Here is a 12,400-nt window from a genome sequence, read left to right as displayed (position 1 = left end):
CTTGGACATCAGCCACAACAACTTCTTGCATATACATCATCAGAGGCAAGGGAAACAAAAGCAAAAAAAAAAAAAAAAAAAAAAAAACAAAAAACAAAAAACTTTGGGACTTCATCAAAATTAAAAGCTTCTGCACACTGAATGAAAGAATCAACAAAACTAAAAGGTAGCTTAGGGAAGGGACCAGATATTTGCAAATGACATATCTGATAAAGGGTTACTATCCAAAATCTATGAAGTTAGCAAACTCAACACCCAAAAAACAAATAATCCAGTTAAGAAATAAGCAGAAGATATGAATAGACACTTGTCCAAAGAAGACATCCAGATGGCTAACAGACACATGAAAAAATGCTCTACATCACTCATGATCAGGGAAATACAAATCAAAACCATGATGAGATACCACCTCACACCTGTCTGAATCCCTAAAATTAACAGAAAAAAAAAAAAAAAAAACAAACCAGGTGTTGGCAAGGATGTGGTAATGAAAACTGGTGTGCCACTCTGGAGAACAACATGAAGCCTCCTCAAAAAGTCCAAAATAGAACTACCCTACCATCTAGCAATTGTACTACAAGGTATTTACCTAAAGGATACAAAACTACAGATTTGAAGGAGGACATGCCCCCAATGTTTAAAGCAGCATTATTTTTTTTTTAACGTTTAATTATTTTTGAGACAGAGAGAGACAGAGCATGAACGGGGGAGGGGCAGAGAGAGAGGGAGACACAGAATCAGAAGCAGGCGCCAGGCTCTGAGCCATCAGCCCAGAGCCCGACGCGGGGCTCGAACTCACGGACCGCGAGATCGTGACCTGAGCTGAAGTCGGACGCTTAACCGACTAAGCCTCCCAGGCGCCCCTTAAAGCAGCATTATTAACAACGGCCAAGCTATGGATAGAGCCAAATGTCCATCGACTGATGAATAAAGAAGATGTGATATATTTATATAGGAATGTTACTCAGCCATCAAAAAGAATGAAAACTTGCCATTTGCAATGATGTGGATGGAATTAAGCAAAATCAGAGAAAGATAAATACCATATGATTTCATTCATATGTACAATTTAAGATACAAAACAGATGAACAGATGGAGGGGGGGGAGAAGAGAGAAGGAAACAAAGCACAAGAGACTCTTAATGATAGAGAACAAACTGAGGGTTGCTGGAGGGAGATGGCTGGGAGATGGGCTAGATGAATGATGGGTATTAAGGAGGGCACTTGTAGTGAGTACTGCGTGTTGTATGTAAGTAATGAATTGCTGAATTCTACTCCTGAAACCAATACTGTACTATATGTTAACTAAAATTTAAATTAAAAAAAAAATAATAAATTCCCAACAAACAAAAGCCTAGGAATAGACACTTCACAGGTAAATTCTACCAAACATTTCATGAAGAGTTAATACCTATCCTTCCCCAACTACTCCAAAAAATTTGAATAGGAAGAAATGCTTCCAGATTCATTCTACTAGACATGCATCACCCTGATACCAAAGCCAGACAAAGAGACTACAAAAAAATAAAAATTACAAGTCAATATTCTTAATGAATGAATATAGGTGCAAAAATCCTCAAGAAAATATTAGCAAACTGAGTTCAACAATACATTAAAAGGATCATTACCACAATAAAGTGAGATTTATTCCAGGGATGCACATGGTTCAATATCCACAAATCAACCAACCTGGTACACTATATTCACAAAGAGAAAAAACGAGAAAAATCATATGATCATCTCAATAGTTGCAAAAAATGTATTAGACAAAATTCAACATCCATTTACAAATAAAAACTTCACAAAGTGGGTAGAGAGGGAATAAACTTCAACATTAAATAAACCACATAGGGGTGCCCGGCTGGCTCAGTCTGAAGAACATGTGACTCTTGACTTTGGGGTCATGCATTCAAGCCCCACATTAGGTATAGAGATTACTTAAAAAAATAAATAAAACTTAAATACGCACATACGTACATACATACCATATATGACATTACCACATATGACAAACCCTCAGCTAACATCATACACAACAAGGAAAAGCTTTTAAAATCAGGAATAAGACAAAGATGCTCACTCTCACCACTTTTATTCAACATAGTACTGGATATTCTAGCCACAGCAAAGCAAAAAAAGAAAAAGCAAAAAAGCAGAAAAGCAAAACAAAAACAAAAACAAACAAAAAACACTCAAAACTATAAAAAGAAAGAAAAAAAGAAAGAAAAGGCATCCAAATTGGTAAAAAAAGGAAAGCTGTCACTATTTGCAGATGACATAAAACTATATATATAGAAAACCCTAAAGACTCCTCTAAAAAATGATTACAATAGATGAATTAAGTAAATTTTCAGGATACAAAATGGACATACAAAAATCTGTTGTGTACACTTATAATGTATACACATTATATGTAAGTGTATATACACTTATAATGACCTAGCAGAAAGAGAAGTTAAAAAAATAATCCCATTCACAACTGCATCAGAAAGATAAAATACCTAAGCATTTAACCAAGGAGGTGAAAGACCTTATAGTGAAAACTGTAAGCCACTCATGAAAGAAACTGAAGACGACACATACAAATGGAAAGATAAACCCTGCTCATGGATTAGAAGAATTAATATTGTTAAAATGTGTATACTCAAAGTAATCTACAGATTCAATACAATCTCTATCAAAATTATCAATGGCATTTTTTTCACAGAAATATTACAGACAATCCTAAAATTTGTATAGAACCACAAAAGACCCAAAAATAACCAAAATATTCTTGAGAAAGAGCTAAGCTGGAGGTATCATGCTCCTTGATTTCAAACTACACTACAAAGCTCTAGTAATTAAAACAGTACATTATTGGTGTGCGCACACACACACACACACACACACACACAAAGACACATAGATCAACAGAGCAGACAATAGAGCCCAGTTATAAACACATGCTTACATGGGCAATCTACAACAAAGGAGGCAAGAATATACAATGGGGGGAAAAGTCTTTCCAATAAATGGTGTTGAGAAAACTGCTCGTTTACATGTGAAAGAATGAAACTAGATCACTTTCTTCCACCATATATCAAAGTTAACTAAAATGGGCTAACCACTTAAATGTGAGACCTGAAAACATTAAACTCCTAAAAGAAAACATATGCAGTAATTTCTTGGACATCAGTCTCCATAATATTTTTCTGAATTATCTCCTCAGGCAAAGGAAACATAAGCAAAAATAAACTATTAGGACTATATCAAACTAAAAACCTTTAGCACAGCCAAGGAAACCATCAACAAAACAAAAAGGCAACATGATGAATGGGAGACAATATCTGCAAATCACATACCTGATAAGCAATTAACATCCAAATTATATAAAGAATCCATACAACCCAATACCAAAAAAACCCAAATAATCTGATTAATAAATGGACAGAGGAACTGAATAGATATTTCTCCACAGAGGACATACAGATGGCCAACACACACATGAGAAGATGCTCAACATCACTCATCATCAAAAAGACAAGAAATAACATGTTGGTAAGGATATGGATAAACCCTCATGCATTAAACCCTTATGCACTGTTGGGGCGGGACATAAATTGGTGTAACAGCTAAGAAAAACTATATAAAGTTTCCTCAAAAAATTAAAAACAAAACTACCGTATGATTTAGTAACTCTATCCCTAGGTACCTACCTAAAGACAACAAAAATACTAATTGGAAAAGGTATATGCACCCTATGTTTATTGCAAGATTATTCACAATAGCCAAATTATGGAAGCAACCTAAGTACCCACTGACAGATGAATGGATAAAGATGTGGGGTATGTGTGTGTATATATATATATATATATATATATATATATATATATATATACACACACATACACATATACATAGAGTGGAATATTAGTCATAAAAAAGAATGAAATCTTGCCATTTGTGACAACATGGGTGAACCAGACAGTTCACATTATGCGAAATGAAGTCAGACAAAGAAAGACATATTTGGTGTGATATCACTCACATGTGGAATCTAAAAAACAAACAAAAAAATGAACAAAGAAAACAAAATAGAAACAGAGTCATAAAAACAAAGAACAAACTGTTGCCAGAGGGGTGAAGAGGGGGCAGGGGAAAGATGGGCAAAATAGGTGAAGAGGATTAAGAAGTACAAACTTCCAGTTATAAAATAAGGCATGGGGATACAAAGAAAGCAAAGGGAATATAGTCAGTTATACCTTAATAACTACATGTGGTGACAGATGGTAACTAGACTTGTCATGGTGATCATTTTGTAATGTATGGCAATGTCAAATCACTACATTGTACACCTGAAACTAATATAATGTTGTATGTCAACTGTACTTCAAAAAACATATATACATAGTGAAAAATCACTAAAGGAATAAAATATTACACTAGAAAAATTCACTTTATGCAAATAAAATGAGTATAGAAACAGAAAGTATATGAAGCATATACAACAAAGAGTAAATGGCATACATAAATCCAACTGTAATAATTACAATATTTAACGTCAGTTGGTTTATAGTATCATTCAAGTCTTCTATTCCTTGTTGATCTTCTGCCTAGTTTTCTATAAAAACTTTATTAAATAAATTTTTGAAAGTAGCATACTAAAGTCTCCAACTATTATTACTGAATTTTCTATTTCTTTTCTATGTCAATTTTAATGTATTTTGAGACTGCTGTCAGGTACATACTGATTTAGAATTGCTACATCATCCTCATAGATGGACCATTTCATTGTTATAAAATGTCCTGTTCCTTTTTTTTTTTTTTTATAAATTTTTTTTAACGTTTATTTATTTTTGAGACAGAGAGAGACACAGCATGAACGGGGGAGGGGCAGAGAGAGAGGGAGACACAGAATCGGAAGCAGGCTCCAGGCTCCGAGCCATCAGCCCAGAGCCCGACGCGGGGCTCGAACTCGCGGACCGCGAGATCGCGACCTGAGCCGAAGTCGGACGCTGAACCGACTGAGCCACCCAGGTGCCCCTGTCCTTTGTTTCTAATAACAATTTTGTGTTAAAAATCTACTTTGTTTCATATTAGTATAATCACTCCACTTCTCTTTTGTGTATAAACAAATATTCTCATTAATTTAAATAATTGTAAATGTACATCATCCTACAATATCTTGAAGCTCATTTGTATGGCAGATGCGCACAATAATCTACTCAACTTTTTAAAAAGTTCTGTATTAGATATAACAAGATTTGAGGGACTTTAAAATTGAGGAATCGGTCACAATTGTGGGGAAACAGAATGTTGGGGGCAGAGAATGGTCAACTCCTTTTATTGCAATGAATATAGTTTGGTCATCAGTGCTTATGGAGTCAGGGATTGCTGCTGCAGCAGTATCTGGAATATGGGTGACCCTCCTGGGGCAGAAACTGGTCCAAGGATGCCAGGAGCCAATGCAATGAGACCCATGGGTTCTCCTCTTTCACTGCTACATTACCCAACACCATTTACCACCATATAGCACATGCATTTGGAGGTTTAGGAAAAAAAGTGTTAACTAAAATGGGGAAAAACCTGGGATGCAAGGTACCCAGGGATGGGGAAATAGGCTTTTGGTCTCCCTTTTGTCAAAGGATACAAATCAGCTCCAAGTGTCTCAGACTCTTCCACTTATATGCACCAGGAGGAGCTTGCATTTGTTGAAATCCAAAAGCTTTTTAGATCACCCTCATATTTTAGGGCAATATCAGGCAAAACTTTTCTGCTTCCATGGACATTTAATAAGTCAGACTTTCTGTCTGTATACCTGTCCCACACCCTTTACTAGAAACCAAAGTGAAGCTCCTGCAGGTGGTCCCCAAGGGCTTCAAATGAGTAGTATCCCTCAAACAAGTGCTCTGCCTAAGGGTGGATAGGCTGGCTTGCCCATCCACCTGTGCACAGCCTCCTCGCTGAGCTGGCTGCCTCAGGTTCCTTCCTCTTTTTATAGCCATGAGCTCCCGGATGCCTGCATTCCATAACAGCTCTCAGCCTCTGTCATAAATAGAAATTTTTCTCTTATTCTAAAACCAGTTGGTTTCTTCACAGTTTCATCTTCAAACATCACTGTACCTAAAGATTTTAAAGTCACTCACCTTACATCAGGAGGCACTCATTCAAGCTTATGCCCACACTCCGTTTCCCAGCTGCTTCCCAGGACACTTCAAGTCCTCTGGGATCAGCAAGAACAGAAAGCCACAGAATTGTAGAACACTGAGGATTTTTTGTTTGGCTACGCTCACATGTCCTCTCCTCCACTCCTACGTATGGGCTGCAGTGATCCTAATAGTTAAGTTGTAGGGGTATTTGTCTCACATTGGAACCCCTGGGTGCTGAGAGTTGAATGACTGTTTATAACAGCAGAACTATAAAACAAAGAAATGTTGTGCAAATACAAAAAAGACTTGTCAGGATGATAACATCAATTGGCAGTGATGCTGTCCAACCATGGACTTGTAGCTTTTGAAATCTTCCATTAAGTTATGTAAGTGCATCAGAAATATCCTTAAATATGACTTTCTAGCACAAAAATAGTCATCTAGTTTATTTACCTTTTGGATTATACCATGGAAAAATGGCTTCCTTTCATGCATGCTCCTACAGCAACAATAGAAGTTGCTGCAAACAGCAAAAATAGAGTGCATCACTATGTCCTTTACTAATTAATTAATGCTTCAACTTAAAAAAAAAATGTGCAAAATGATGCTACAGTTTTCAGAGTTCTTTAAAAAGGACTAATAAGAAATTTTATTTCCAAACACCAACGTAGCTAGATGGGGGTATTAATTAGAATCAATTTGAGCACTGGTATTCACCAACTTATAAATCAATTTAGCATTTGAAGTTCTTTTGTACATCAATTATTAAATATGTGGAACTTATTTTCCTATAGAAATAGTTTGGCAGTCTTGAAAAAGAGGAACAAAGTTGTAGGGCTTATACTATATGATTGTAAATTTTACTATAAAACTACATAATCAAGACAGTGTGGCACTGGCATAAGGATAGACATATACAATGAAACACAACACAGTTCAGAAATAGAACCATACATGTACAGTCAAATCATGGGCTGAAGTGGCAGTATAATTCAATGAGGAAGTCACTTTAATAAATGGTGCTGCATCAACTAGATATCAGTAGGGAAAATATTGAACCTTGATTCATGCCTCAGCTATACCCAAAAGTTAACTCAATAGCTTACAGACCTAAAGGTAAAAGCTAAATCTACAAACTACTAGAGGAAAACACAGGACAAAGGCATCATGACCTGAGGAGAAATGAAGATTTCTTAGGCAGAAATCAAATAAAAAAGCACCAATCATATAGAACAAAAGAAGTTACAGAGGTTGGAAGATGGTGGCAGAGTAGGAGGACCATAAGTTCCCCTTGTCCCATGAATACAACTAAATAACTATCACATCATTCTAAATACCCCCCATAAATTGACCTAAAGACTGGCAGAACAACTGCACAGCTAACAGTAGAGGAGAGGTCACATCAAAGAGGGTAATTAGTGCAGAGCTGTGGTTCGGGAGGGAAACAGGTTGTGGTCATTGTGATGGGAAGGGAGCTGTGGCTGCAGAGATGGATGAAAGACAGACTAGCACACAGGAGAATATGCAGGGAAAACAAATCCCTATAGCAATTGCCTTAGAAGGTGAGAGGGGTTGAATTTCATGAGTTCTGGCAATGAGCCAGACTTAAAGCCTGGACTTTTAAAGGTCAGTGGACTAGGATGGGATAGAGACTGGAGGGTATCATGCTGCTCTTGGAACAGAGGCAGGCAACAACTCACAGACATACAATGTGGAAACAGCAATCTGAAGAGCGCCAGGGATACACAATGGGAAGGCTATTCATTCATTTCAGAGTGCATTCTAGAGAGACAGTGTTCACAGAAAACCCCTCCAAGAACAAAGGAACTGGATAGTGCCATTACCTTCCCCTATCTCTCAAAACCACAGGACCACCTGCAGGTGGCACTACTTAATTACACCAAACCCTACCCCATCCCACACACACTCGGGTGGAACTACTCCTCCAATTCATCCTTGCCTCCGTCCACATGCAGTAGGCCCCACCCCTAGAAGACCTGCTCACACTGCACTTCCCCAAGGGTTTTGCAGAGCCTGGATTCAGGTGGTGGTGGTGACAGGTCTCATTTCACAAAGAGACCAGAGTACACCTAGTAAAAATATGTCACACTCAGGCTAGGAATCCAAAACTGCCCACAACAGACAAAGTGAGCCTTTGCAGACAACTGGCCTGAGGGATAAAGCAGCCCGGAGAAAACAGAAGAGCACATGCAGCACACAGTGGAGATACACCTGGAAGTCCCAGGCCCTGGGCACTGAAGGATACTATACTGCAGTGCACTACGTGACCTATTCTTCATAAGGCCAATACCCTTAAGAACAGGAGACATAGCTGATGTTCCTAACACAGAGAAAGAGGCACAGACTTAGACAAAATGAGAAGACAGAGAAATTTATTCCAAATGAAAGAGCAGGACAAGGTCATGGCCAGTGATCTAAGCAAAACAGATACAAGTAATATGCCTGATAGAAAATATAAAATAATGACCACAAGGATACTCATTGGACTTGAGAAAGGAATGGGAGACATGAGTGAGACCCTTAACACAGAAATAAGAAATAGTAGAGACAAAGGGTTCAATAAATAAAATGAGAAACAAGCTTGATGGAATGATCAGCACGCTGGAAGAAGCAGAGGAACAAATTAATGACCTAGAAGATAGAGTAATGGAGTCATTAAACTTAAGAAAAGAGAGATAAAGGAATTATGCATGATGAGAATAGACTTAGGGAAATCAGTGACTCCATCAAATGTAACAACATTCATATTATGTGAATCCCAGAAGAAGAGAAAAGGGAGGAGGAAAATGTAATTGAAGAAAAAAATAGATGAAACCTTCCCTAATCTGGGGAGAAGAAACAGATATCCAGATCCAGGAGGCAGAGAGAAACCCCAACAAAATCAACAAAAGCAGAACCACTCCAAGAAATACTGCAATTAAGTTGACAAAACATACTGAAAAATATAAAATTTGAAGTGTAAAGTAAAAAAAAGATAATAACTTACATGGGAAAACACATAAGGCTAGCAGGGGATTTTCAGCAGAAACTTTGCAAAGCAGAAGAGAGCAGCATGATACATTCAAAGTACTGAATACGAAAAGTCTGCAGCCAAGAATATTCTATCCAGCCAGGCTATCATTCACAGTAAGGAGAGACGTAGAGTTTCCCAGACAAACAAAAACTAAAGGAGCTTGTGACCACTAAGCCAACTCTACAAGAAATATTAAAGGGGGCACTTTGGAAAGGAGAGACCAAAAGTGAGTATAGAGGTAGGAAACACAAATGCATTAAAAATGACTATTTCTATAAAAAATCAGTCAAGGAACTCACACACAAAAAAGTATATAAAATAACACATAGCTAAAATGTGAGGAGAGAAGAGTAAAGAATGGGTTCAAACTTAAACGACAATCAACTTAATATGGTATATGTCATATATATATATATATATATATATATATATACATACATATGTATATATATATATATATACATATGCCTCTTCATATATATATATGCCTCTCTCTGCCTCTCCCTGCCTCTCCCTTGCTTATGCTGTCTCTGTCTCTCTCAAAAAATAAATAAATAAACTTAAAAAAAAAAAAGTGAAGGAATGGAGAATCATCTGTCATGCAAATGGATGTCAAAAGAAAGTGTGTGAAGCAATACTATTATCAGACAAAATAGATTTAAAAACAAAAAGTGTAACAAGAGACAAGAAAGGACACTATATAATAACAAAGAAGACAGCTGAGGAGAGAGTTAAGATGGTGGAGTAGGAGGGGGATCCTGGGCTTGCCTCGTCCCTCAAACACAGCTAGATTAACAACAAATCATTCTGAACACCTAGGGAATCGATCTGAGGGTGAAAAGAACAATATGCACAATTAGAGGGAGAGACTGTGGTAGGTACAAGGTGCAGAGACATAAATTAGGGGAGAGAAAAGCCGCCACAGAGGAAAGAGAGCCTTTTTGCAAAGAGATGAGAGAGAGAGAAAGAGAGAGGGGGAGAGATAGCAGCGTGTTGGGTTTGTGTAAGAAAAACACTTCCCCAAAACCACTGACTGGGGATCAGGAGGATGGATCACAAGTTTTTACAAGCAGCAGAGCTCAAATTCTGAGCTTTTTAGAAGTCTACACCATTCAGCAGAGTCGAGCTGGTGAGTGCAGTGGAGTTCCTGGGGAGAAGGAGGGCAGAGGCCTTGGAGCAAAGAGCATGGTGTAGGGAATCCCTGGGCTGCACTGGGAGAGAACATTCCCCTTCCTGGAGTACATTTGGAACAGGGTATACTGCCTCTCCAAGGACAAAAGACTGATGGTCGCCATTGAGTAACTGTTCAACAGCAAGGGACAGAAGCTCACACAGAGAGTAGATAACCTGGTTGCTGCTTTTCACTGTTTCACAATAAACTCTAAGCATGAGTTCAGCCATACAACTGCTTTGCTGGGACAAAACAGCACCAGATGCACCATGGCAAGTCTCTCCTCTGTGGGAGGGAAGCAGTTCCACACCCTGCAAGGGTCCTTTAAGATTTGGATTTCTGAATCCCAGTCACAGGCCAGAGACAAAATACAGGAGAACTGTGGCCCTAGGCATGCCAACAGCCTTGTCACAGACAGGGTGAGAGCAGGAATCTGACAGAAGCCAGGAACACAAGAGGGAAATTCTTCAATCTGTGAGAGATTCCTGTTAGTAGGTGCCAGGTCTCCACTCCAGAGACCAGAGAGCAGGGTGATGCCACTTTCTCACTACAAACCAGCATGGACAGACTTCAGTGAGCAACACAGCACCCACAGTGGAGGCTGGAGCCACTTACCCCAAACCCTTACCCTGCCACTCCACACCGCCCCCCACCCCCATGCCCTGCAGATACATCTTTACTAGGGCAGGTGTGACTGTGACCCAGTGTAGTGGGCCTCTCCCCCAGGGGACCAACCATCACAGGCTACCTGCAGTCACAACTCTATTGATCACAGAGTGCTCCAAAATGTCAGCTTCAAATCAGGTGGAAATAGGACTAGGCTTTTTTTCATCCCCGCTTTGGAATTAGGCTTATAGTTGTTTGTTTTTTCATTTCCTTTTCTCTTTTTTTTGGCCCAGGCTTTTTGTTTTTTCTGTTTCTTTGAAATCAGGCTTATGGGGTTGTTTGCTTTTTTTCTTTTTCTTTTCTCTTTTTCTCATTCAGACTTATTATTATTATTCAGGTTTATTTTAACAAACAAACAAAGCACACCTAATTAAAGATCCAAACACTCCCCACTGCAAGCAAGGAGAAACTCTCCAGAGGACTGACCTGTGGGAAAGAACAGCCAAAACACAACAGCAAAGTGCACACAGCATACACCAGAAACACTTCTGAAGTACCTGGCCCTGGACAGTGCATGACCTCTTCTTAATATAGCATTACTCTCAGGAGCAGGAAACATAACAAGCTTTCATAATATGTAAAAGACAGAAACATAGCCAAAATGACAAGATGGAAGAATTCTCCCCAAAAGAAATACCAAGAAGAAGTCACAGCCAGGGATTTATTCAAAACTGATATAAGCAAGATATCTGAACAAGAATTTAGAACAACAGTCATAAGAATACCAGCTGGGTAGTAGAAACCAGAGAAACCCTTCCTGCAGAGATCAAAGACTGAAAAACTAATTAGGCTGAAATTAAAAATGTTATAACTGAGACGCAACTGGATACAGTCACAATAAGGGTTGAAGAAGCAGAGGAGAGAGTAAATGACATAGAAGATAAAAATTAAAGGGGTACCTGGGTGGCTCAGTCAGGTAAGCATCCAACTATTGATTTCAGCTCAGGTCATAATCTCGCAGTTTGTGCTTGAGCCCTGCATCAGGTTTAGTGCACAGTGTGGATGGAGCCTGCTTGGGATTTTCTGTCTCCCACTCTTTTCCCCTCTCTGCTCATGCTCTCTCTCTTTCTCTCTCAAAAGTAAATGAGTATTAAAAAATGAATGAATGAATGAATGAATGAATGAATAAATAGAAAATTATGGAAAATAATGAAGCTGAAAAGAAAAAAGAAGAAAACTATCAGATCATGAAGGCAGATTTAGGGAACTCAATGACAAAATAAAGTGCAATAATATCAGTATCTTAGGAGTTCCAAAAGAAGAAGAGCAGGAAAAAGGGACAGAAGGTTTATTTGAACAAATTATAGCTGAGAACTTCCCTAACCTGGGAAAGGAAACAGGCATTCAAGTCCAAGAGGTATTCAATGTGCTAAATGGGAAAAATATGCACCCAGGAATCCT

The 12,400-nt window shown here is 38.4% G+C and overlaps 1 protein-coding gene across 2 annotated transcripts in view; it reads right to left on the bottom strand.

The window, feature by feature from the left end:
• NIPA1 (NIPA magnesium transporter 1) overlaps positions 1–12,400 on the bottom strand; it is an 89,172-nt gene that overhangs the window by 63,004 nt on the left and 13,768 nt on the right. Inside the window, exon 1 of one of the 2 annotated variants that reach the window (XM_045448945.1) lies at positions 6,126–6,238. The exons of the other annotated variant lie outside the window; for it this stretch is intronic. The gene's annotated coding sequence lies outside the window, so the exon portion shown is untranslated. Of the gene's footprint in view, positions 1–6,125; positions 6,239–12,400 lie in introns of those variants that run through there. 2 annotated transcript variants of the gene reach the window in all.

This window comes from Leopardus geoffroyi, chromosome B3 (genome assembly GCF_018350155.1).
Source record: "Leopardus geoffroyi isolate Oge1 chromosome B3, O.geoffroyi_Oge1_pat1.0, whole genome shotgun sequence".
Classification (NCBI taxonomy): Eukaryota; Metazoa; Chordata; class Mammalia; order Carnivora; family Felidae; genus Leopardus; species Leopardus geoffroyi.
This window is presented reverse-complemented; position numbering and strand designations above follow the sequence as displayed.